Source organism: Rattus norvegicus, chromosome 19 (assembly GCF_021556685.1).
Source record: "Rattus norvegicus strain SHRSP/BbbUtx chromosome 19, alternate assembly SHRSP_T2T, whole genome shotgun sequence".
In the NCBI taxonomy this organism is placed as follows: Eukaryota; Metazoa; Chordata; class Mammalia; order Rodentia; family Muridae; genus Rattus; species Rattus norvegicus.
Window position 1 is genome coordinate 42,834,634 of NC_141552.1, and position 25,592 is coordinate 42,860,225.

The window sequence follows — 25,592 nt, forward strand, 5'->3', positions numbered from 1 at the left end:
AAGAAGCTGCAGGATTTGGTGGGCCACTTATTGTGAAAGCTAAAGGGACCATATTTGAGATGCCAAAAAGCAATTCCTTCATTCTCAAAATCCAGCTGGATACTCTATCCATCATAAGAAATACATTATGGTGACCATAATATAATTTTGTCCACATGCTATAATTAAAAGGCATATATAATTGTACTTGGCATCCTTTACACTATTAATTGTAGTAAAATTAAAATGTATCTCTGTATCTGTGCATACATGGGTATATCTGCCATTTGTCACTATTACATAGTATTTCACAGGTCTAGTGAAATAGTTGAACATTAAATCAAGGTTAAGGGGTTGGGGATTTAGCTCAGCGGTAGAGCGCTTGCCTAGCAAGTGCAAGGCCCTGGGTTCGGTCCTCAACTCCGAAAAAAAAAAAAGAAAAGAAAAAAAAATAAATCAAGGTTAAAGAGTACTGATCTGAGAGACAAAAATGATACTGAACACATCTGTATCATTAATAGTGATGATGAGGAAAAAGAGACGATGGTCATTTGTGTCAAAACTGATGAGTGTTCTCCAAAGGAATTTTCACTTCCTAGTGTTCATAGAGTTGACATCTGCCTAGCCTGACCTTCGGACAGACCTTACTACGTGGACAGAGTCTTGTATCCATTAACTTTCTGCTTAACTATCAATGTGTAGTTTGGTTTCCTGGGTTGTAAACAGCGAAGGTCTTAATGCATTATGTCAGAGATGAGAAGACAACAGCCCTACCTAATATGTAGCTCATATGCCTCTCTTCATCACAGAGTCACAAAACCCCCAGAGGCTGAGTCAGAAGCAGAGTTCACCTCTCTCACAGGTTAGAAGTTGTGTGTCAGTTGTATGTGCTGGGACAATGCTAGACCCAGCTTCCTGTACTCTTTTGTATATGTGCTCCCTGCTTGATTGGGAAAGCAGAGCCTAAAGATTATGGCTTTACATGTTTTGGCTAACGTAAGCACAATGCTAAAAGAATGTGGTCCTGGGTCTTTGCTTCTCTTTATTGTTTACAGTGGGGATCTAAAGAACATTTCTGAACCGTGGCTTAAGTAAGTTGGGTTATTCATTAGTCATGGGGTGTTATAAATTCAAAGGAAAAATTCCAATTAGGAGTAGAGAAGAAAAAGGTTGCTTATATTTTCTATTACACTTTTCTTAGATTAATATGCCATTCCCCTTTTCTTCATATAATACAATCCAGGCCCTTCGAATTCCAACACGATTTATACATATGGAGTTTCACCCTTCATTTCATTTTATCAAGGCATTTTTTGATTCTGAAATAATGACTCTAGATAAGAAAACACCCCCTTGAAATAGGCCCACACAACTCATTTTGGCAGGGCCCCTCCAGGACAGAGTAGGGCTTAGTATCAAAACTTGTTTTCCTCCCAAAGGCAGATACCACCAATGCTACCCTGCCTTTGCAATGGAAATCATCACTTGGCCACGGAAGCCAGCCACAGAGGATTTGGCAAAGCGGCTGTAACCTCTGCTCTCTCCTCACCAGTGAGAATCCCACCACAGTTTTCCATCTGTTGGTGACCTCCATCCCAGATTACCTCAATGCCCTTTCTCAAAGCTATGGTTAAGGACCTCCCAGAAGCTCCAGCTGTTGGGACAGAATGCATTGGTTGTCTGGCTATTAACAGTCATAGGCTGACACGACAAGCAGCTCTGATGCTCCACGGCCTAATGTGGCTGGCTGTCCCAAGCCCTTTCACCAGCCAGTCACAGGTTTTTGGAAAGCATGTTGAGCCCATTCCTGCATTATAAGTTATGAGCATTCACAGATGCCCACCATTTCTAAGCAAGGAAGCAGATTAGATGTGACTACAGCAAGAATGGATGGACGCAAAGGAGAACTTGGACAAGTCCAAAAACATCGCAGGATTGAGTTAGCAAGCAGTAACAAAGGCATGGTGCATTTTGAAAATTGGCCATAGACTTGCACAAGCCTGTCAATGGAGGCTGGAAATCCCACAAGATGGTCTCTCGGTCTTGAACCTATTAGACCAACAACTAATTAAGGTTTTTGAAGACAATGGACACAAAATGGTACTCTTAAGTTGTTCCGCTCCTTCTGGTCTTCACAGATAGCTGTGGTTTCTAAGGTTGCTTACCATCCCAGATCTATGGAATAGGGCAGTGTAATAAGAAATATCCAGATGCAATGTCATTATAATTAAACCTCCTATTCAAAAGTTTGTTTCTGTAAAGTTCTGCTTTTGAATTGGAGACAGATTCTTCTGTATTCTAGTCATAACATGGATATAACACTGATGTCATTGTCCATCAGGTAGGTTCATGTTCACCCAGAAGGTTTGGGCCATTCCAAAATGGACCTTAGAAAGCAGTATTTCCATAAGGAGACTAAATGAGAATTAATTGCAACAACATTGCTACTTTACTCTGAGACATTTTGATGATTTAGTTCACTCAAGAATTGTCACAACAATGGCTCTCTTCTTGGAGAAATCAGTTAGGATTGGGGTCAGCTGCACTCGATGACAATAATCCATGTGTTAACAGGAGGTCCAGATTTCAGTGCTACATTCAAAGATTATAGAGTAGATAGAAAGACCTGTCCCGCTATTTTAGGTAAATTACTACAGAAACGATCTTCTTGTCTTCTAAATCAATGACTGCTTGTAAGTTGAGGAAGTTTAAGAACATGGAAAAATGAATTTAGCTCTATTCTATGGTCAGTATTTTATGTTACTAAGGATATTTTTTAACAAAAGTTATTGTTCATTGGTCAGACATTCCTGGGAGGTTTATGAAGAAAACAAAGACAAATGGGCATATTCAGTAAAATAATAAAAATAAAATTAAAAAGTGATGTGTTATATAAAATAATAAAATACATTTAAAGATTTTATTAAAAAGACAATGTCAAATGTCATGTATAAGGGTGTGCTTTTTGACCAAGTTGGCAACAATTTATCCCCAAGACTCAAAATCCATTCCCTGTAACCACCTCAGGTTTGGGCACTATCTCTTCATTAATCCCTCTGCATAATACTCCTTATCCCCACCATGGTTGCCACACTGCTGTCAGCCTGTCATTGGGTACTCAGTAGCAACTTCAGCAGTTACTATGAAGCTGATGATTCTGCTGACGGCCTCACCACCCTCGGGATTCCGCATCTCTGGCAGGTGACACTGTAGCACATCAGGGTCAGGTCCCCTCACCTATTAGATGTTGCATGTAAACATCCCTCAGAGTCAGCGCACAAAGATCACTGCCTTTGCTCTTTTAGGTCCTTTCGTAACATTCCGGTTGACTATGATTTCTGAAAATTAGTCCACAGAAGAGCATCAGTCCATAGTTTGCTAATCATCTGAGGCAAAAATAAAAGGGAAACACAAGACAGATCACTCCATCACACATGCAGACACACAATGTAAAACACAGACTTTATTTTTAAAAGGTTAGAAAGTCTGACCTTAATTGCATCTCTCTTTGCTTTTGGAACTCTTGCTTCATAACGCTGAGAGAGAACAGATAGCAGCAACATTCCACTTGCGCCCTCGTTTTGCTTAACATGAATATGAAAGCCTGTTCATCCCTCTCTTAATTATTTACTGTCACCGTCTATGTTTTTCTATAACTTTGATTTGTGTTTTAAAGCCACGATGTCACACCCTCTCCTTGGACTATGTTGATGGACTGTTACCATATAACTAGCCCTACCATGTGAGCCCTGTGAAGTTTCATCCATTAAATTTATTTCCATTCATTTCCAACTTTGTTCAAAGTTGACTGAGTGCTGTAATCTCCTTCATGATCTATAACATGCCATCTGATACCCAAAAGATGCTCCAACATATAACAAGGACACATTCTCCACTATGCTCATAGCAGCCTTATTTATAATAGCCAGAAGCTGGAAAGAAGCCAGATGCCCTTCAACAGAGGAATGGATACAGAAAATGTGGTATATCTACATAATGGAGTAATACTCAGTTATTAAAAACAATGACTTCATGAAATTCATAGGCAAATGACTGGAACTAGAAAATATCACACTGAGTGAGGTAACCCTATCACGAAAAAACACACATGATATGCACTCAGTGATAAGTGGATATTAGCCTAAAAGCTCGAATTACCCAAGATACAATCCACAGAACACATGAAGCTCAAGAAGAAGGACGACCAAAGTGTGGATGCTCCAGTCCTTCTTAAAAGGGGGAACAAAAATATTCATAAGAGGAGATATGAGACAAAGATTGGAGCAGAGACTGAAGGAATGGCCATTCATAGCCTGTCCCACCAGGGATCCAGCCCATATACATACAGCCACCAAACCCCGACAATATTGCTCATGCCAAGAAGTGCTTGCTGACAGGAGCCTGAGAGGCTCTTACAAAGCATGACAAATACTGAGGGGAATGGTAGCAACCAACCATTGAACTGAGAACGAGGTCCTATTGGAGGAGTTAGAGAAAGGACTGATGTAGCTGAAGAGGCTTGCAACCCCATAATAATAATACCATCCAAACAGAGTTCCCAGGGACTAAACTATCACCCAGAGAGAACACATGGATAGACCCATGGCTTCAGCTGCATATATAACAGAAGATGGCCTTGTTGGCTTCCAATGGGAGGAGAACTGGACGACCCAGTGTAGGGGAATGTCAGGGTAGGAAGGTGGGAAGAGGTGGTTGGTTGGGTGGGAAAACACCCTTATAGAAGGAGGGGGAGAGGAGATGGGATAGGGAGTTTATGGACAGGAAACCAGGAAAGGGGATAACATTGGAAATGTAAATAAAAAATATCCAAAAAAAATTTCTAAAAATAAAATGCCATCTGAGTAGATGCCGTGTCCTTAGGAAAGCTGTGAGTTGCAATGAACTTCACAGTGGTTGGGTCACTCAATAGAGGAACAGAACTTCTGTCTGTTAGCGTATAATTATGAGCCAGAAAGAGGCCAATACAAGGAACGGGGCAGCAATAAGAACTAACGAATAACCCCAGTGTGGGAATATTAATAAAAATATAAAATCAATCCTTAATAGCCAGTTATAAAATATAACACACTATATTTTAACCAGAATGGCAATGCATGTTTTCTAGGATAATTTAATTTTCTTAAAAAAGGCTTATCAAATTACTAAAATGATTATTTGAAAACTCATAGCTTGGGAATGGAAATGAGTGTAAACAGCTGGGGATGATTCACTGGAGAGACAGGGATAAGCCTGAAGGGAAGGAAAACAGCCAAGGCAAGCCGGTAGGGGATAGGAAGAAAGAGAGCCCAGGGCAGGAGCACAGGAGAGCCGGAGCCTTGGAGCACCTGAGGGAGAACATGTGTACTTCCTACTTTCCTCTGGTAGCGATTCAGTGCTTCTCACAGATGCCCTTAGGACATGACTATTGATTAAAAATTTTTTCTCTCACAAACACTGACTTAGGACCATACATAACCTGTCACCATAAAGTGAAAAGGCTACCCACCCCCAAGTAGATGACTTGGGGATAGAAATTCTTCTGAGATGAAAAGATTGGTCTACTATTATCCTATTCAAAATCCCAAGGGAATTTCTTTTGATGCATGAATAGATACAAGAACTTTTAAAATGAAAAATTAATAGTAAAGGGAAGGGACGTATAGTTAGAAGAGCTACACGAGGCTAGAATTTAAAGACACGGATGTCTACATGATCCCGCAAATGGCAGAAGGAGGGAAAAGCCAAAGACAGACTCTTACCAAGGTCAGATTACAAATGAAATGAGTATCAGTGAATGATCAAGTCTTAGAGTTATCACTGTGGTAATTAAAAGGTAAATATGTTTCATCAGAAATCTTTCCCTAATGTTTTCTTATACCATACAGTTAATCGTATGCATGAAACTATACAAAAACAGGTATGTGGTTATCTGTGGTTGGGTGGGAAAGTTCTTTCAAAAGGACAAAAGTCAACAAGAAATACCAAACTGGCATAGATTCAACTATATAAAAATTTTAGGAAATTTAACATGTGATATAACACATCTAAGCAACTTAGAATCATACTCAAGAAACCAAAAACCAGTGGCTGGAGAGACGGCTAGGCAGTTAAGTGTGCTTGTCCGAGAGAACCAAATAAAGTTTCTAGCACTTATATTGGACATCTGACCAGTGTCCATAAGCCCAGCTCCAGAGGACTTGACTCTTTTCCAAGTACTACACTCATACTCACAAACTCACACAGAGACTCACATATAGTCATACAATTCTTCAAAGCAAAAGTAAAATATTTTTTTGAAATTAAGCAAACAAAAGATGAATGCCTACTACAAACATTTGAGAAGCAGACATGGAAATAATGAATCCAAAAGAAAGAAACCCTCTGACATAGGGAGGATTCCACTCTCAGAAACATTACATTTTGTCTTTTTCTTTTCGGTAAAATAACCGTGACAAGATAGGATCTTCCCCCATTTGAACAGTGAGATGTACTGAGGAGGATTCGGAAATCATTCTGGTACTATTTGTTCGTTTGATTTTAACCTTAGCAACATCTGGAATCTTTGTTCTTTGTCCCCTGCCTTTAGCTTTGTCCCCTGCCTTTAGCGTACTGTTTGGTTCCACTGACTTCCAGGGTTGGCAGACTCGAGCACACCAAAGCTCTGGCTTACACCGAATGCTCCTTTGCTATTCTAGCTGGAATATTTAGCTCCCTTATCAGGACCTATTTTGCACATGTCTACTCTCCTACCAGTTACCACAGAGTGCCTTTGTGACTAGCCCTAAGTACAAGGATGTCTGTAACGGAGTGATTAGGTAAAGCATCTGAGCCATCGCTGTGAGGACTTCCTAAATAACATTCTCCATCCTTGCAATCCATTTCCATTCGCCTGACTCTTCACTTTCCTACTTCAAACCAATTATGTTATGTTTCCTAAATTCTAAGAAACACTACTTGCTTTTTTAATTTTAATGTTTTGAAACAGGACTTTTAAATGGATTTCCCATTTCACATTGCCTTGTCTCCTCCTAATGGAAACATAGCCGTCTTTTCAAAAGGGGTTTTCTTTGATCAGACAGGAAAAATGTAAAGCAGCCACTCATTAAAGGTGAGAAAATGTAATATGAAATAAAATCTTAGTAAAATATTGTCAAGTATCCTTCCTTAGCCTTTGAACAATCCCTGTACACTTCTAAAGGATATGCATAATAACATTTCCTCTCTGTAATTCTTTTTTTTTTTTCCGGAGCTGGGGACCGAACCCAGGGCCTCGCGCTTCCTAGGTGAGCACTCTACCACTGAGCTAAATCCCCAGCCCCCCTCTCTGTAATTCTTAAGGAAGTCGTTATAGGTGATCTGGAGAAGGTTAACCTATGACCTTAGGAATGAGATTTGTCTGCAAGGTGATACCTATTTTGATGAAAACAGCAACCTGCTCTTCAGTGAGGTGCACTTGAGGGGCAGTGTGAGTCTGTCTGTCTGTCCTAATTGCTCAGTGCCCAAACTTCACCTGGCATTGAGAACTTTGCACATTGCCCTACAGGGTGTTAGTAGGCATTTACCACCTGGACTTTTGCAAGAAACCAGGGAGAGGGAGTCCTTGTTGGCCGATAGCCAACTGTCATGCTAAATGAATAATTAAACGCAGGGGCAAAAAGAGAAGCTCATAGGCTCTCCCTAAAAGGCTACAGTGAACCTTAAAACTGGATTCCTGGGGGAAAAAGATGTCATAAACTCCTGCACATGGTTTAAGAACATCTCAAGCTGGTGACCGGACTTTGTCAAGTAGAAGAATAGTAGGGAAACAAGGTTAGAAATTTGGGAGACAGAGATCAGTCTGGGTCAAAAGTTAAACATATTTTATTAGAAAAACTAGTTTTCAAGTTGTGTTGTAGAAAAGGCAAACACTTGAATTTCTTTAATCTATGCAGTCTTGGGGAAATCTTGCATCATTCCCTAATACCTTAGGATCTGTGTTGGTTTGAATATGCTTGGCACAGGGAGTGGCACTATTAAGAGGTATGGCCTTGTTAGAGTAGGTTTGGCCTTGTATGAAGGAAGTGTGTTACTGATGGGGCAGGCTTTGCAACCCTCTTCCTAGCTGCCCATGAGATAGTTTTCTTTTGGCTGCCTGTGAATCAAGATGTAGAACTCTCAGCTCCTCCAACCCCATGACTGTCTGGATGCTGCCATGCCCCCTCCTTGATGATAACGGACTGAACCTCTGAAACTCTAAACCACCCCCAATTAAATGTTGTTCTTTATAAGAGTTGCTGTGGTCATGGTGTCTCTTTACAGCAAGGGAAATCCTAACTAAGACAGGATCAAGCCTTCATGCAGAAGGATGGTGTAGGGAGTGAGAAGGAAGAGTGAAGGGGAAACTTAAGGGTTCTTAGGAAAGTCAGTTGGATGGTGTTTTGCTGTGGTGAACAGTGAGGAAAGTTTCTTTAAAGTGGACACAGGTGGGAAAGGCTAAGGCAGAGCCATGCTGAGGCAAGGAACATGGAGGACACGTGATGTTTGGAGGGTATAAATAGGACTCCATGGAGTGACAGAGACAGAGCTTGGCTTGCCAGTACAACTAGCCATGCAATGATTGTGGGTCTCTAGTCTTTGCTGATCTTCGCTTGCCTGAGAGACACAGCTGAGAACTTCTGGTATTCCTGTTGTTCCCACCTGCTGACTTGAGTCAGGGCTGTATCTGCTAGGTCATGTGACCACTGTTGCTAACCAAATTGGACTCTACCAAATTGGACTGTGAGGTGTTTAAGAGTAGATGGAGCTGCCACTGCTTCTGACCTGTGAACTGAACTGCTGATTTCCAGACAACACAGACGGGGTTTTGTTCCAAGAACCTTTCTGTGTCCTTTTCCACTTCCTTGTATCCTTTCTTTCCCAATACCTTTGGTGGGTGGTGGGTTACAAAGGAGGTTAAAGCGGTTAAGAACCATCATTAGAAGTAAAGTTTGAAAAATTAAAGTTACAGGAGAGAGGGGAGTGAATAGCAGAAAAGCCAGCTTCAGACTCAGTACAGAGCTAGAGGTAACAAGCTTAGGTGTTCTATTACCAAGAAGGAAGTGAAGCGATCCAAATGTTCGTTCAATTGTTACCTGCTGACGAGTTGCTTAGGGAGGTGATGTTGGGGTAGAAATCTCAGCTCGCATCTGGACAGACCATACCAAGCCAACGTGATTCCACATGGAAAGGTTTAATGAGAGAAGAGTAGAAGAGGAGAGAAATAGAAACTGGCCAAGTAGAGGGAAGCAGGGAGGGGAATGGGGAGAGAAGGAACAAGGGGGAAGAGGGAAAGAGGGCAAGAGCAAGAGAATGAGAAGGGGGCAAGCAGCCCCTTTTATAGTAAGTCAGGCAAACCTGGCTGTTGCCAGGCAACTGTGGGGGTGGAGTTTAGACAGAATAACAACAGGTAATATAGGCCAGGCAAGAAAAGGAAGGGTTACTACTGCAAACCTGGGCTTTCTATAGGGTTGGGAACACTTGGTTAAGCCAACCATGAGTGATATCATTTGCTAAGTTTTCTATGCGCTCTTGATGCTAAAATGGAGCCAGTCTTAACACAGTCTGATACAGCATGCTAACCACAAAGCCCTGGGTAATGTAATGGCTCTCCTGGAATGGAGCTCTATAAATGGTGACAGTTTTTGGATTCTTTCCCAACTTTTTCCACCTGAGACAATTTTTTAAAAAAATCAAGTTAGATTCTGCAAGGTACAAAACAAGCACAATTTGCTTCCAGCCATCTCACAGAACTTAGTAAGCTGCGTGCAGAGGCACTGAAGAGTCTTGGCCACAGGCATCTCCACTGCCAAGAACAAGACCCCGAAACAGCTCTCTTCAGACCTCCAGTTCTGGGCTTTTTCCTTCCAGAAAGTACCTATGTGGCTCTCCAGAAAGCTTCTGCGTAAGAAGCCCGGCATGCAGACAACAGAGTATGGTTGTATTCTGTGTCTCACTTGGGAAACTCTTCTTGCACCAGGCCATTTCTGAATAGAGGGAAGGGAAGCAGGCCGGACGGAGCTGTTCTCTGTGTGGTCCAGAGTCTTTACTACGGGAAGTAGGCCTTTCCGGCCAGAGTTGTACCAGGAATTCCTATTTCCTCTTATAGTAAAACCCTGTTTATAAATATATATGCATCCATGCACAAACACACACATCCTTCAAATGGCCACGGCAGCTCTGTATCCACAGAAATAAACAGAGAAAGTAGAATGACAGAGACGGATGCGTGGAGAAATATTTTTAATTTTTTAAGAAAACATTTGTGTGCTTTGGGCAGAAGCAGTCAGTTCTAAGGAAAGGAAACCTGTACTTAGGCTAAACATCCTCGGGATTAATTATTACCATATTTGAAATCCAAATTACCTGACCCATCATTAGATGGTAAGTATAGGCCAGCCAATAAATATCCACTCTGTCCACCAGAGGACAGGTATCTGCACCAAGTTCAAAGGCCCTTGAGATTTACCACACGCACACTTAGCCATCTTTAGAGTTTTGTTGATGATGAAAAGTTGGATGCGCTCAGAAAGCTCAGGGAGGCAGCCAGCACAGCCTCAGGCTAATTAGCAGAAACCACAGGTAAAACCAACTGTTGGGCCTTCACGTAACCAATCCTGCAGCCCAGATGCTGCATTTTGGAAAAACATACCTCAGTGCTCCTCATTGAAATTCTGTCCCTGGCCTTATAAAGAGTGTACTGTGTGAGCAGCAGCAAGGCCTGGCCTGGGGCACTTGGGGCCACTCTGTAAGATAAAGAGCTTTCCAAATGACCGTTCTCTGTAAGCAACCCTGCCAACAGGGCTTTGTACTTGACACACGAAGCAGACCGGTTGCAAGTTGACTGGAGTACAAAAAGGACCAGACAAATATAGACTCTCATATGAAGTAAATCAACCAAGAAGTGTTTTATCAATAAAATTTCATTTACACCTCACATGCGTATCACTCAAATGACAAAAGCAGTCAGACACCTCCCATCTTCTTTAGAACATATGTCATTTCTTTTCTATTAATAGTGTTCAGGCCCTAAACACTTGTGGACTTAATATGTGTTATTTGAAGATGGTGGCATCTGTTGATTTGAATTCATGCAGTTGGTTTACAAAGGGTTCTCTTTGCTCCATCTGACTTAATGTGACTCAAACCACAACCTTTTTCATGAAGGAAACATTTAATTATTTAAATGGGTTTTATAACAATTTGGTACCATACCTCATCTATGTAAGCACTCTGTTTTTAATATTTCCAAGAGGATAATTCAATCTAAATCTGCTTTTTCTTACTTTGGGCAGTATTTGTACAGACGGCTATAAAGTATCTAGTCAGAAGGACATTTGACCACAAGACTAAAAGACCTGGAACACAAAAGAGCATTCAGTCTCCATTCTCTTAGAGACAATAATAACACACATCTATAAGCTGCCATAGTATCCTTCTACAACTGAGGAGAGAAGTTTATAAAAATTTTAGAAGCAAACAAAAGACTAACAATATCATTTCCTGGTTTTCAAAAGTTTGGCAAGGGATGGTTGGATATCTCAGGACAAGCCTAGGACAGGCTTCTGAACCAAGCTCTGTTTGCTCAGATATAGTGCCTGTAGTTCCAGATCTTTCTAACTGCATTGACTTTTCCGGTTATGCTAGTTTCTCAGCACCATAAAAAAAAAAAAAACCTGAGAAAAATAACATGAAGAAAGAGAATAATGCCATTTTGGACTCAGTTTTATACATCTCAGTTCACGGTTGGTCAGTCTCATTGCTTTGGCTCGCACAGAAGTGGTACTGCTGAGCGAGGGCACACAGCTAAGCATTTCTTCACCTCGTGGTAGGGATCAAAAGAGAGAGAAGCAGGAAAGGACGAGGCTCTCATGAGCTGCTTTGAGGGCAACCCCCAGTTAGTAAAGATCTGCAAGATCCGTCTCTTAAAGACTACTACCTTTCAATAGCTCCATCTTGAGGACCAAGCCGTACCTTATGGGGCTCTGAGGACATAGGTCATATTCTCCATTCTCTGCATGATTTCCCAAGTTCTTTTTTCTTTATACCATAAATTTACTAGTTTTGGATAGTTGTTATTTTGAATCAAAAACATGTGGCCTTCATGAAAAAGAAGTACACCAACATCTCTCTACGGTGGGCTAACATCTCCATCACTCTGTCTTGAGGAATGTATTGATGAGGTTCCTAGAACCATCGAGTTCATCAAGTAGCCATTTTTTCTGGGGTGTTTTGAATGAAAATGGCATCCATACGTCTATAGAGAATGTCATATTAGGATGTGTTGGAGGAAGTGAATCTCAGTTCTCTTCCTGCTGCCTGTGGATCAAGATGTAGAACTCTCAGTCCTGTCTTCAGCACCACATATGACTGCACACCATGCTTCCTGCCATGATGATAATGGACTAAACCTCTGAACTCTAAGCCAGCCCCGATTAAATGTTTTCCTCTATGAGTTGTGGTCATGGTGTCTCTTTACAGCAATAAAAAAAAATGAAGTTCCAGCTTATTGCCTACTTTGAGGTCTACACTTACAGTAACTACATTTCTTGGTGATACAAGAGCAGAGGAATTGAGTGTGGTGTGGTGCTATGGAGGTTAATATTGGCAACTTGATAAGATCTAGACTTATGTAGGCGATAAGCTACCGTGGAAGACCCTGAGGGGTTATGTAAATTAGGCTAGCCTCTGGGCATGCCTGTGAGAGATTGTCTAGATTATGTTAATTGATGTAGGAAGAAGGTTCTGATTAGTTATCAGGGCACATTTCCATGGGATGCAGACCTGGAACACATTGGAAGGGTTGAAGAGCTGAGCACACTCATACACCACTACCTTCTTTACTGGAAGCACAGTATGACCAAGCACCTCCTGATCCTGCAGCCACGATGGATTGTACCCTCAAACTGTGAGACAAATAAACCCTTTCTCCTTTAAGTGGCTTTTGTCAGGTCCTTTGACTCAGCAACAAGACAAGTAATTAGGAAAGTGCTAAAGTCAGAAAGACTTCACACACAGAAGAGACTATACACCTTCAATGAAATAGTAACAGGAAGATGTACTGAAACAAAGCGAGTGGGTTTGTAGTGTATACATAGAAGAAAAAAGTAAAACAAGGTCACAAGGAAGGCAGATAGAGAATAAGGAAAATGTCTAAGGAATTATCAGTTAAGTTTTACCATCCATTACTTAACCACCGCCTCCAAAGCCTCTCTAAGGACATAGAAAGTCAAACTTTTATTTCTAAATGATTCAGACAAAAGCACACTTAAATTTTATAATGGAAGCAGGTTCTAGAAAGATCCAGATGATGATGATGATGATGATGATGATGATGATGATGATGATGATTTTTTTTAAAGAAACATGGCAGACTTTTGACCTGGACTATAGAGAATAATTTATTTCTCACCGTTGGTCCTTGTTAAGTAAATTATTAATTCAGATAGTGACACCAGAGGCAACCTACCAAACAAGGTTTCTGAAAGGTTCAAAGAAATCAGGTTTACAGCATGAGGAAATAACAAGAAAACAGTTACCTTGTGTCTCTCCCCACTCGGACCAAGCAGAATCAAAACATACTGTCATTTCCCATACCTCTCCAGGCAGCAGACGACAACCTAGTTAGGCTCGTTTGTCTCCTAGGTGGCATCAGACTATATTGACAACCTCAGATGGACCGAACTCACCAGGACTCATTGGCTGGGAAAAGGACCCTACTCCCTGCCAGGAAATGTGAAGATCCTAGATACTGATTCTCCTCTCTGCCATCCTTTCATAGGTCTCCTGGGGTAGTAATTTGGTGAGAATCATTTTAGACCTTTCTCTTGGTAACCATGTGTAGTACACGAGTAAATACGCTTGCACAATCACATTTATGGGCAGAGGCAGGTCAAATATGGTTGATAGACAACTGCAAATTATGCTGTCACTCCTTAACAATCATGAGAAATTGCTATCTTTTCGTCAGAAACTATTTTTTAGATTTTTAAATTGTATTCTGTGTGTATGAAGGTTTGGTTTGCATATGTGTATACAACATGCCCTCCTGGTGTACATGGAGGTCAGACCCCCCTGACATGAAGGTGTTGGACCCCCCTGGAGTTGGAATCATAGACTGTTGTGAACAACCATATTGGTGCTAGAAACCAAATCTGAGTCCTCTGTAAGAGTAACAATTGTTCAACCATTGAGCCATCTCTCCAGCAACAAGAAATATCTCTGTTGATAATACTAACTTTAAAAATTGTTGATGATATTCATTGAACATAGTAATAGCTCTCATAAGCATATTTGTATTGTTATATCATAGAATTGATCAGATTCATACCCTATGATCTTTCCTTTCTCTCCTTTGTCTCCCTCTTTCTCTCAGAGAGATTTTTATTCTATTTTCATACTATATACCCATAGTTTTGTGTGTCTGTCTGTCTGTCTGTCTGTCTGTCTGTGTGCACATATGGGCAGAGAGAGAGAGAGAGAGAGAGAGAGAGAGAGAGAGAGAGAGAGGAAAAATTTCTAAGTCTGGCTTATTTTGAGTAATATGATGATCTATAATTGCATCCACATTCCTATAAGCAACATAATTTTATTCTTCTTTGTGGCTGAAAAATCCCTTATATATGTATGCTATGCTTTCTTTGTTCTTTCATTTGTTAGCAGACAACTGGACTGATTTAATAAGTTGACTATTGCTTCAATCAACATGGATGGGCAAATACATCTAGAGTATGCTGATGTAGATTCCTCTCTACATAGTATCAGAACTTTCTTTTCTACCCTCCTTTGTCTTTTCTTCCCTCTCTCCCCTCTGCCTTCTCTTGCCATTCCGACCTGTGATGGTTTGAATGAGACGAGCCCCACAGCTCCAATTGGTGGAATAGTTTGGTAAGGATTAGGAGGTGTGGCCCTGTTGGAAGAGTTGTGCTACTTGGGATGGGCTTTGAGGTTTTAAAAGCTTAGGATAGGCCTAGTGGACTTGTGTATCATAGGTGATCTCCCAGCTACTGCTCCAGTACCACACCTGCCTGCCACTGTGCTCCCCACCATGATGCTCATAGACCAGCCCTCTGAAACTGGAAGCAAGCCCAAATTAAATGCTTCCTTTTTATAAGTGCTATTGATCATGATGCTTCTTCATAGAATAGAATTAGACATGGCCTTACCCAGTTTCGGTTTCAGGGAGAGCTATTTTTATAAAATGAGACTGTCCAGCCCTTCTCTCTTATTTTATGAATTCGTTTGATGAGTGAATATTTGATGCCATTTCTCAATCAAAATCTGATAGAATTCATCTGGGCCAAAGCTTTGTTTGCATGAGAGATCATTAGTATCTCAACACATACTTTATTATAGAGTCGTTTAAATGATTTACATTTCTTGGTTTAATTTTGGTAGCTCATATGTTTGCAGAAATCTACCCATTTCCAAAGTGTAATTTAATGATCCTCTGAGTTTCATTGATGTTCATTAGTTAAGGCCAGGGTCAGGATTACTGTTTGGGTTAGGTTGTCTCCTGTTTATGTATAATTTTATTGATATGGTTTCTCCTTTCTTTCTTTCTTTCTTTCTTTCTTTCTTTCCTTTTCCTTTTTTTTTTTTTTTGGTTAGTTTGGCTAACGGTCCACCAATTATGTTTATCTTTTCAAAGAACTGCTGCTTATTTAATTGATTCTTACATTGTTCTTTTCATTTTTACTACATTTGTTTCTATCCAATTCTTTAGCTAATAATTTAATAACAATAATTTTAGTTCCACCTATTGATTTGGGGTTTGGCTTGTTTCTGGATTCTAAGGTTTTGAGGTACATGATTAAATTATTGATCAGAGGTCCTTTTATTATAGATAATTATAGCTACCAGCATCTCTCTTAGGACTTCTTTCACTGTATCCACATTTTTTTTCATTTTCACTTAACTGTAAGAGTTTCTGGTAAATTCCCTCCTGATTTTTTCAATGATCCATCCATCTAGCAATTATGTGCCACTCAGTTTCTGGGAATTTGTACATTCTCTTTACTTTCCCTTGATGTTAACTTCTAGTTTTATTCCACTGTGATTAGACAAACTATAAGGTGTTGTTTCATTTTTCTTGTATGTGTTCAGACTTTGTTTATTTCCTAAAATGTGTTCTATTTCTATGCTGAGAACATGCATTCCTGTTTGGATGGACTATTCTGCAGTACTTGTTAAGTCTACTTGATCCACATTGTCATTTGATTCTCTATTTTTTGTTTGTTCTTGCTTGGAAGGCATGTCGGTTAGAGTGAGATGCTGGGTAACTGCTATGCTGACAGTCTGAGCCTCTGCATCCAGTAGTGCTGCCTTATTCCATATTCTCTAACACTCAGTGCTTGTTACATTTTCCACCCACTCTTTACTATTAAAGCCAGTATTTTGTAGCATCTTTTATCTCCAAGCTGGATGATCAGTTCTCCTCTGTTTATTTCCAGGAGACTCTAGGAACCAGGGTTTTGCCTGCTGTTTTCCTCCTCTGAAAGGCTATTTTCCTGTGGGCTCAAGTATCTCCTTACTCAACCACACATCAATGTATCCAAGTACGATAGTGACTGTATTGTGTTATAATGGTTATAAGATGTATACTAGTCATAAAAAATAGCTTTAAAAGCAATCCCATGAGCATCTATCCTCATGGTTGGTACTTTTATACATTCTTCTTGATAAGTATGTCATCCAAAATATCACAATAAATAATCTAAGCCTTTTGATGAGGTTGGTCAAAAACCACAGAATATAAACATGTGGTTGCCCAAAATGACAAGATTCTGACAAATGTTATACTTACAAATGGAATTGTACAAAAACATCTTTGCACTCACTGAAGAAGCTTCATTGTCTTGAAGTGTGTTTACATACAAAAACCAACTTAGAGGTAATGTACTTTCTAGTACTAGAAAGTTCTGTGAACTAGTAGTAGTTCACAAAATGGGATGAACTCTCTCTAATATTTTTTATTTAATTAGTATGTCCGAAATCAGAAATGATGCAAAGGAAAAAGGCATACCATAATGAATTGTAATGGTGTTTGTCAAGAGAGCTCAGCAGGTAAAATGCTTGCTGCACAAGCCTAGCAACTTGAGTTCCATGCCTCAAACCCACAGTAGGAAGTAATAACTGACCCCTGAATAACCTCTATATTTAAACCGTGATGGCACCTCCATTTACCATCTCTCTCTCTCTCTCTCTCTCTCTCTCTCTCTCTCTCTCTCTCTCTCTCACACACACACACACACACACACACACACACACACACACACAAACATGCAATGTACATATGCACACAATAACACAGCAACAACAATAATAGCAATAATATAACTCATTGTAAAGAGATTGCATGTGTTATAAGTAGTGGAGTGTTAAGGGAAAAAACATAAGTACAAATCTAAAAACAAGTTTAATTTAGAGCTGATGAGATGGCTCAGGGGACGAGCCTGAGCCTGATGCTCTCCTTACAAACCTTGGGACATACATAATGGGAACCAAGAACCAACTCCCACAAGTTGACCTCTGGCCTTAATACATATGCCATTGCACAAGTATGTGTGTATGGATATATACACACACAAACGCCCATGTGCGTGCATACACACAGATACACACACACACACACACACACACACACACACATCAAACTTACTATGAAAAGTGTATTGCATGGATAGATTCTGGACAATTGTATGGAGGTAGTCTATAGGAACTGACCAACTGCCCACATCACTGCTAATTTGGGGTTTTGCACGATGATAAATAACTACTTTCCAGAAAGACAAGACTATCTTTGGAGGATACTTTCACATTCACTTACTACAAAGTACTGTTGCTCATTTTAAAATCCTTCTAGAATTCACTGTGTACCAATGTCAACACTCCCTAGTGGGTTGCCCTGTCTTCCGTGTCTTGCATCTGAGTTGTTGGGGGTATGCAGAAACCCCTTCTGTGTGTACTAATAAACAAACCACAGATTTGGCAGAAGCAGTGGTGTGAATAGCACAGCTGCAACACCTATGTGTCTTATTCTAAATAATCATACACAATCATCTTCCGACCACTCGGCAACTGTTGGCTTCTTCAGGCAAATGTGGTCTCAAGAAATTAAAATCTCCCGGCATTTAATCAAAATGCCAATACAGAAAAATAACACAATTTTAAATCTGTTACTTAACCAAACCCATCCCATGAAGCCACTTGCAGTATAAAGACACAGCGTGCTCCAAGGTGTGAAGAAGTAGGGAAATCGATTCATCTCTGGTCCCTATGTAGTCCATTTTGCGTGCTTAAACTTCATGGCCCTTCATTGGTAGTACGTTCAGAAAATGGCACATGTGATCTGAACATGGAATTTTCTGCCCTATGTTACCAATCATTCTTCCAGCCTAGGGGGTGGTTCCAGCATGTTGAGATAGGCTCGAGTGACCTCGAAGCTCCTAACACGCCCCTTAGACAGCCGTTGTGCAGGCGGGAGTGAGGGTTCAGTTCCAGAGCAGAGCAGCGTTCTCAGCCTTACCATAATGGAAGGGAGCTGCCTTTCTTGCTGTGGAGAATTTAATGTAAAAAAAAAAGTTGGTTTCCAAAAGGTACTAGTCAATATGGTGCTTTACATTTTCATAGTGTCCCAAATGCTAGGAAATGTGATGACTGCTTCCTTATTGCTTCAGAAGTATGACTATCGTAGCTTGCTAGCCAAAATAGAGACAGTTCAAGGTTTTCAAACAATTGAATGACTGTGAGAGTCCCCACTCACCTTGTAAACTCAATTTCTAACTCAAAATAGACACAAACACAGATGGTGGAGGCGGATGATAGCTGACAGTGCAACTTGCTGCTTTTCCCCCCCAAGTTTAGGACAGTGGTGGTTTGAATACATTTGGGATAGAAAGGGCAAATGCTTTTCTGACTCACCACATTTTCAGCTAGTGACGGAGCTAAGTCAAGAAGCTTCTGTATATCAAATAATCAGTAAACATTGGGCTTATTATCCAACAGCACTACCCACTAAGTCACCATATAAAACAAAGCCAATAGCCTTCATTTTTTCCACAGTTCAGAGTTTCCAAATAAGAGCTTAATTTTACTAACTGCACAATCCACATTAACACTGTGAAATCAGTCAGAGCAGAGGCCTGATTTTGTTTTCTTCTTAATGAATGTGCAGCATAAGTGCCAACATTTGACAGGTGCTTGCCAATGTCACCTGTGTCACGTGATGGGTAAATTACTCCCAGAAGACTGCATTAGAATTCTCCCACCATCTCGGGCACACCATGAGATCTTCTAATGTCACTGTAGCTGCTCTGAACAGTCACCCTTGACCGTGAACTTCTGAAGCCAGCACATATCTAGGGTGCTGTGTCGTACAGACTAGTATGGTAGCAAGAAATGACACCTAAGGTAGTGAGATTGGAATATGCTGCTTTTGCTGAGTTTTTTGCTGAATTAAATGAGTAAAGAGTGAATCATGAGCCAGGCAGAGTTTCTAACCACAAGAGGTTAAGGCAATATGGGCAGACTATGTGCACTGGCCATGTGACATGGGTGAGCAATCCCAGCAGGCAATGCGGGTAGGCAATGTTTATAGACAAGGAAAGGAAACAGGGTACGGTGGCTGGGAGGTCACGGTCCCATGACTGCCTCACTTGGACATGATGTGAGAAGCTGGCAGTCTGTGATTGGCTGAAGCTTAACTGCTGTTTGGCTATTTTAAAACTTGAGCACAGATATGTTTTCTTCTGCAACTTGCCTATTTTCCTTTTAATTAAGTTCCAAAAACTCATATTTGTTGTTCATTGATTCTGATTACTCTGGCATTTTAGATATTATTACCACCCTTTGCTCCATTCTCCTCTTGATAGGAATTTAATTGCTCTTCGGATTTGCTATTACAAATAATACCACTGGGAGCACGCCTTCACATGCCTTCTGGTGAACAAGTGTAAGAGTAGAGCTAAATGGATTCCTGAGGAGTGACTCCCGAGGTCTGGGTGAGCATGTACAAAGCTAATCAGGCAATATGAATGGTTCCAAACTCGCCGTGCAGTTGCGTGTTCACCAGCAGAGTCCGAGCACGGTCTGCAAGCATTTTATTGTTTTACATTTTCACATGTGCTCAGAATTCCCAGCCACTTAACTCTCTCATCAAGGATGGTTATCATTTTCTTCTATTCTTTTCTCTTTACATAGTTGAACCAATTTAAACTTATCCTCATCTTGCTTATGAATGAATAAGGCTCAGACGATGGTTATTTTATTTGGCTTTGACAGTTACTGAGAAGGGGTTAAACCCTTATCTACTTTTCTAACTGCTGGCCTGGCTACTTCCCCAGTGTTTGCTGTTTCTCCTGGCCATGTGCTCATGGTCCACCGCCTCTCATGGAGGCTTCTTCCTTCTCGGTCTCTCCTCTTCCTTCTTCCTCCTCTTCCTCATCCTTCCTCTCTGTTTCTTTCTCTTTCTGTCTGTCTCTCTGTCTCTTTCTCTGTGTCTTTCTCTCTGTCTGTATCTTGCTGTCTCTCTCTGTGTCTCTGTGTCTTTGTCTCTCTCTGTGTCTCCGTCTCTGTCTCCCCCCCCCCCCCGCCGCAACCCCCAACCAGGTAACTAAAAACCCGCCCATCTTTAATCCCTCTAGTAATTGGCTGAGCCATTTTGTTTAATCAATAGTTTTAAATTAAGAAATAAGGTTTGCACAACAAAAGCTGATAAAGGTGAGAATTCACTTTAGGCAACTTCAGGTACAGAATTTAGCATTCCAAACATAGCAACAGAGCAAACTTCAACATCTTTATGTCTAATGGTTTTGTCCATTGTCTCATATTATCCTGTTAATTCATTTTCATTGTTTCCTCAAGATCCCTGTGTCTTCTAGGGTGAGCACACTCCAGGAGAGGCTGGCTTCCCTCATCAGGTGGAAGTCCTAGATACCTAGGGTGGGAGAGAACTGCTGTGTGTCTGCTGGGTCCCCACTGGACCCAAATGGAGTGGATTAGATGGAGTTTTGTTGTAATTGTTATTTGGGGCATTTGGTTTGAGTGGTGTGTGTGTGTGTGTGTGTGTGTGTGTGTGTGTGTGTGTGTGTGTGTGTGTGTGTAGGGCATCCAGCATCCTGCTCCAACACTCTTATGCCATATTCCCTTGAGACAAGATCTCTCACTGAATCCAGAGCAAGGCTGGCAGCCAGGAAGCAGCAGTGATCGTTCTGTGTCCTACCTCAACAGCTCTGAAGTTTCAGGTGTGCATAGCAACACTGTGAAGAAGCTAAATCTGGTTCTTCCTCCTAGCCCTGTGCTCCCAGAAATAAGACTCAGACTCAAAATATATTTACAAATACCTTGGCCATATATCTAGGCTCTTCTCTGACTGGACCATAACTTGCTATAACCCATTTGCTCTGACCTACTTTTGGCCACGTGACTGATGACCTGCGCTCAGGCACCATGTGTCTTTCTCATCACATCTTCCCAGACAAATCTTCCTGCAAACTGCTCTCTCCCAGAATTCTTCCAGCCTCCCAGGTGTCCCACCTTCTATTCTACCCTTTCCTTTGGGCCATAGGTTTTATCTTTAATTGACATGTGATGCATCCATTCACCTACATTTTGTAGGTTCTGGAATCCAAACTCAGGCCATGGATCCTCACCCCTCTGGACCACCTCCCTAGCCTTCCCCTGACCAGTTTTTCTGTTTTTATTTGAGCAGACACCTTGTGTCTCCATTGTTGGCTGCTGTTTCCTATTATGGTAGCAGATCCCTTCTTTATGTCTGCTCCTTGGAGAGGTCCCTTTCTTGCCTTCAGTTTCTAACTAAGTTTACCACAGGAAGAAACTGGACAAGCACCCCAATTTTTACCCCTACCTCTATCACTGAAAATAAAAGTTGGCACTTGATTTTGAAACAAGTTTCTAGAATGTACTCTACAGGTGTGCCACTCTCCAAGTGCATGTGAAATCAACACTCAAAGCCTGATAGACTCTGGCCAAGATATCCACATTAATAAAAATGATAGTCAGGATAATAATGGAAGAATGGTAGAACATAGAAGATATAAACCAAGAGAGGATGGTGTTGGAGGTTAAAGGAGTAAGCTGAAATGGTGGCTGAAAGGTGTGTGTGGGAGTGAGTATGTAATGACTGAGTTACGTACATACATACTCTCTCTCTCTCTCTCTCTCTCTCTCTCTCTCTCTCATGGAAGCTCACTACTGAGTAAGCTCATTTCAAAACATAACTTTAAAAAGATGTTTAACAGAGTTATTCTGCATGGGTGCTACTCCCAGAAGACATGAGTTATTAAGTCAGTGCAGTTCATGTGAGTCAGGAGGTCCCAGAAATCTCCAAAAAACAACACGGGCTATTGTCCATTGCCCAGCTACATGGTAAAACCCTATTGCTGAAAACACTACACACTTTAGCTGTAGGACAGAGACAATTCAATCTCAACTGAGCAGGAAACTGTGTTCCTGCTGTTGTAATGCTGGGAGGTACTACACAGGCTGCTGGAGGAAACATCAAAGCACTGGCACCATCATGCTCCAATACCATCCTCTGGAGCAATAGTGGTACAACTGTTATGGAGTTACTAACTGGAGCAATAGTGGTACAACTGTTATGGAGTTACTAACTGGGGCAATAGTGGTACAACTGTTATGGAGTTACTAACTGGGGCAATAGTGGTACAACTGTTATGGAGTTACTAACTGGAGCAATAGTGGTACAAGTGTTAAGGACTTACTAACTGCTCTCTGACTGGAGTTGGGGCCTGCTCCACAGAAAAGAGTGTCATGCCTTGTACTAGAATCCTGGTTAAAAGGCCATAGCTGGCTGAGGAGGTCTTATGTCCTAGAACAGAAGCTGCTACTGTTATTTTGCTAAATGCTCATGTTGTTAAATTGCCTTCTAATCTCCAGAGATCACTGACGCTTTACACTCTGATCAGAGAAGTTTCTCTTTGCAGTGAGCAGCAGTCAATTGAGACTCATAAATAAGAACTGTGGGCAATCATCTAAATGGGACATCTCTATCAACCCACTTCACCTTCTGCCCCTGGCCATAATGCAGGGAAAGTCTTGGAAGAGTCCCTAGAGAAAATGGAAGAGCTCTAAGACAAGGAAGCCTGCTGTGAATGGTTGTCTGTGGGACATTAAATGACCATGACATCCATGAACTCAGAGCAGCTGTGGTTGCCTGCACAGGACCTGCACACCATCAAGTTAGCCAAAGTTCTAATATATATTGCTACTCCAGGCACCACCTTTACTGAGGAACTATTGGCACTTGATAGCTGCAGTTGGAAGGAGAATCCTTCTTCTTGACGGTGTGCTCACTGATATGTTTCTATGCTCCATTGCATAGTCCCATACCCATGCATAGAAAGGTAGAAATAAACTGGACTTAGTGCATTATAAAATACAGGAGAAGGAAGAGGAGAAGGAGTAGAAGGGGAGGAAGACTTGAAGTCAGGAAGAGGTTGTATTTAGAAGATATGGAAGGACTCGAAATGGGGAAATGGAGGGTAGATATAATATGTTTCATTTATACATACATGAAGTTCCTGAAGAACAAAAAAATAATTAATTAAATTAGAAAAAAAAACCAATGATCAAGATAAAGTGCCCGGATGAAGGAGACAATCTGGGTGAAAGGCAGTGTTTGATGCCTCACTATCTGTTGTCTGACGAACTTCATTTTAAATGAACAGACAGACATTGAAAGTGAAACAGGGAGAAATAATGCTACAGGAAGAATAGTAAGAGGAAAGTTGGTTTGGCGTCTTAATAGCTGATGAACAGACATCACGTAAACACATATTATCATGGAAAAAGAACAGTGAGGTCACTCTATTATGAAGACGGAGCAATCCTACAATGTGTGCAGCAAATAACAGAGCTTTAAGTGCATCAAGAAAATAAATCAAAATGCTAAATCAATACAGTTATACATGAAAACTGTAGTTCTCGGATAAAAACACCAATAAGGATATAGAGCCCAATGCCATTCAGCAGTTTGACTTAATATCTATGGAATACCACCAAGTAAAATCCATACAGAATATATTTCCTTTTCAAATAAAAAAATGTAACTTTTGCCAGGACATATCAGATTTAGACTGCAAAATGAATTTCAAAATACATTTCAAAGATAACGCATTTCTGCAACATCCGTGCCATTAAACCAGAAATCAACACTGAAGAAAAATCTGAAAAGAATTTCCAAATACACAGAAGTTAGGCAACACATTTCAAAATACTTGTGATTAAGGAAAAAGCGGTAAGACAATCTTTTTTATGAGATATTGGAAGGAAACATTAAAACAGAGGAAAGCAATCAAAACAGTGTGTAGAGGAAAGGCTGGAGCTTGAGTGCCCATTGGGAAAAAAAAGATGGCGCCCGGGCATCTTAAGTTTCCGTGTGAAAGAATTAGGCGAAGGGAAAAAGCTGAAAACAAGACACATAAATGAAAATAGAAGAAAACATTGACAAGGGAGACATTGAACAGAGAAAGAAAAATAATGTGAGTAAAAGCCTTATTGTAGGGCTGGATAAAATTGATAAGCCTCTAATCAGACCAATGAGAAGAGATTGAGAAGGCCTGTTATCAGGACCAACACTGAGTGATAGGAATGGTTTAGTAAATTATACAGGAAAACTTGGTAAACACGTGAACAACACTTTTAATAATGGGAAAATGTCTTTAAAGATATGCATTACCAAAGCTCAATCTAGAGAAAATAAAAACATAAATATTATCTAAATCTATTAAATTTTCACTGAAACTCCTCCCTGTCAAGGTATGAGTAACTTTACAGGATAATTGTACCAAACTCTTAATAAGAAAATAAAAACAAATACTTCCTATGCAAAGAAAGTACCAACATCTCATTCATTCCAAGAGACTACCATATCCTACCTCCCAAACCAAAGATACTATGAGAATGGAGAGCTAGAGCCAAATTCTCCTCATAAACAGAGACACAAAAATCCTTCACAAAATATTTACATCAATATATAAAAGTAATGTGCTGTGGCCAAGGGGCATTTTCTAAAGAATTTTTTTAAATGGGTGAAAATTTGAAAACAGTATTAACCCATCATATGAACAGAATAACAAAAAATATATGAGCTTTTCAATGGATCCAGAAATAGTATACAGAATAAGTTAATAATACAACGATCAATATATTAGGAATATAAAGGATAAAGGAACAAAAATTTGCAGTTAATAATATCTTAGTTAATAGAAATAAGTGTTTTTCATCCTTAATATTAAAAGTAAAACAAGGCTGGGTGGTGGTAGCACATGCCTGTAACTGCACATGGGAGGCAGAGGCAGGCAGATCTCTCTAAGTTTGAGTCTAGCCTGGTCTACAAAGAGAGTTCCAGGACAACCAGAGCTCCACAGAGAAATCCTGTCTCAAAAAAACAAAACAAAACAAAACAAAAAGCCAAGCAAGAATTCCAAACCTTAATTCCTCTACTCAACCCCATACAAGGATGAAAACTTAAAAAGGCATAGAGATTAGACAGAAAGAGATAAAAGACTTAAACAGCAATGGTGTGACTCTAGGTAGAATTTATAAGGCTGCGTCAG

At 40.5% G+C, this 25,592-nt stretch overlaps 1 long non-coding RNA gene across 2 annotated transcripts in view; it reads right to left on the minus strand.

Annotated features, from left to right (window-relative positions):
- Positions 1–25,592, minus strand: part of LOC147999415 (uncharacterized) — a 112,181-nt gene that overhangs the window by 41,438 nt on the left and 45,151 nt on the right. Inside the window, exon 4 of one of the 2 annotated variants that reach the window (XR_015643604.1) lies at positions 2,412–3,365. The exons of the other annotated variant lie outside the window; for it this stretch is intronic. This is a non-coding gene — a long non-coding RNA (uncharacterized LOC147999415). Of the gene's footprint in view, positions 1–2,411; positions 3,366–25,592 lie in introns of those variants that run through there. 2 annotated transcript variants of the gene reach the window in all.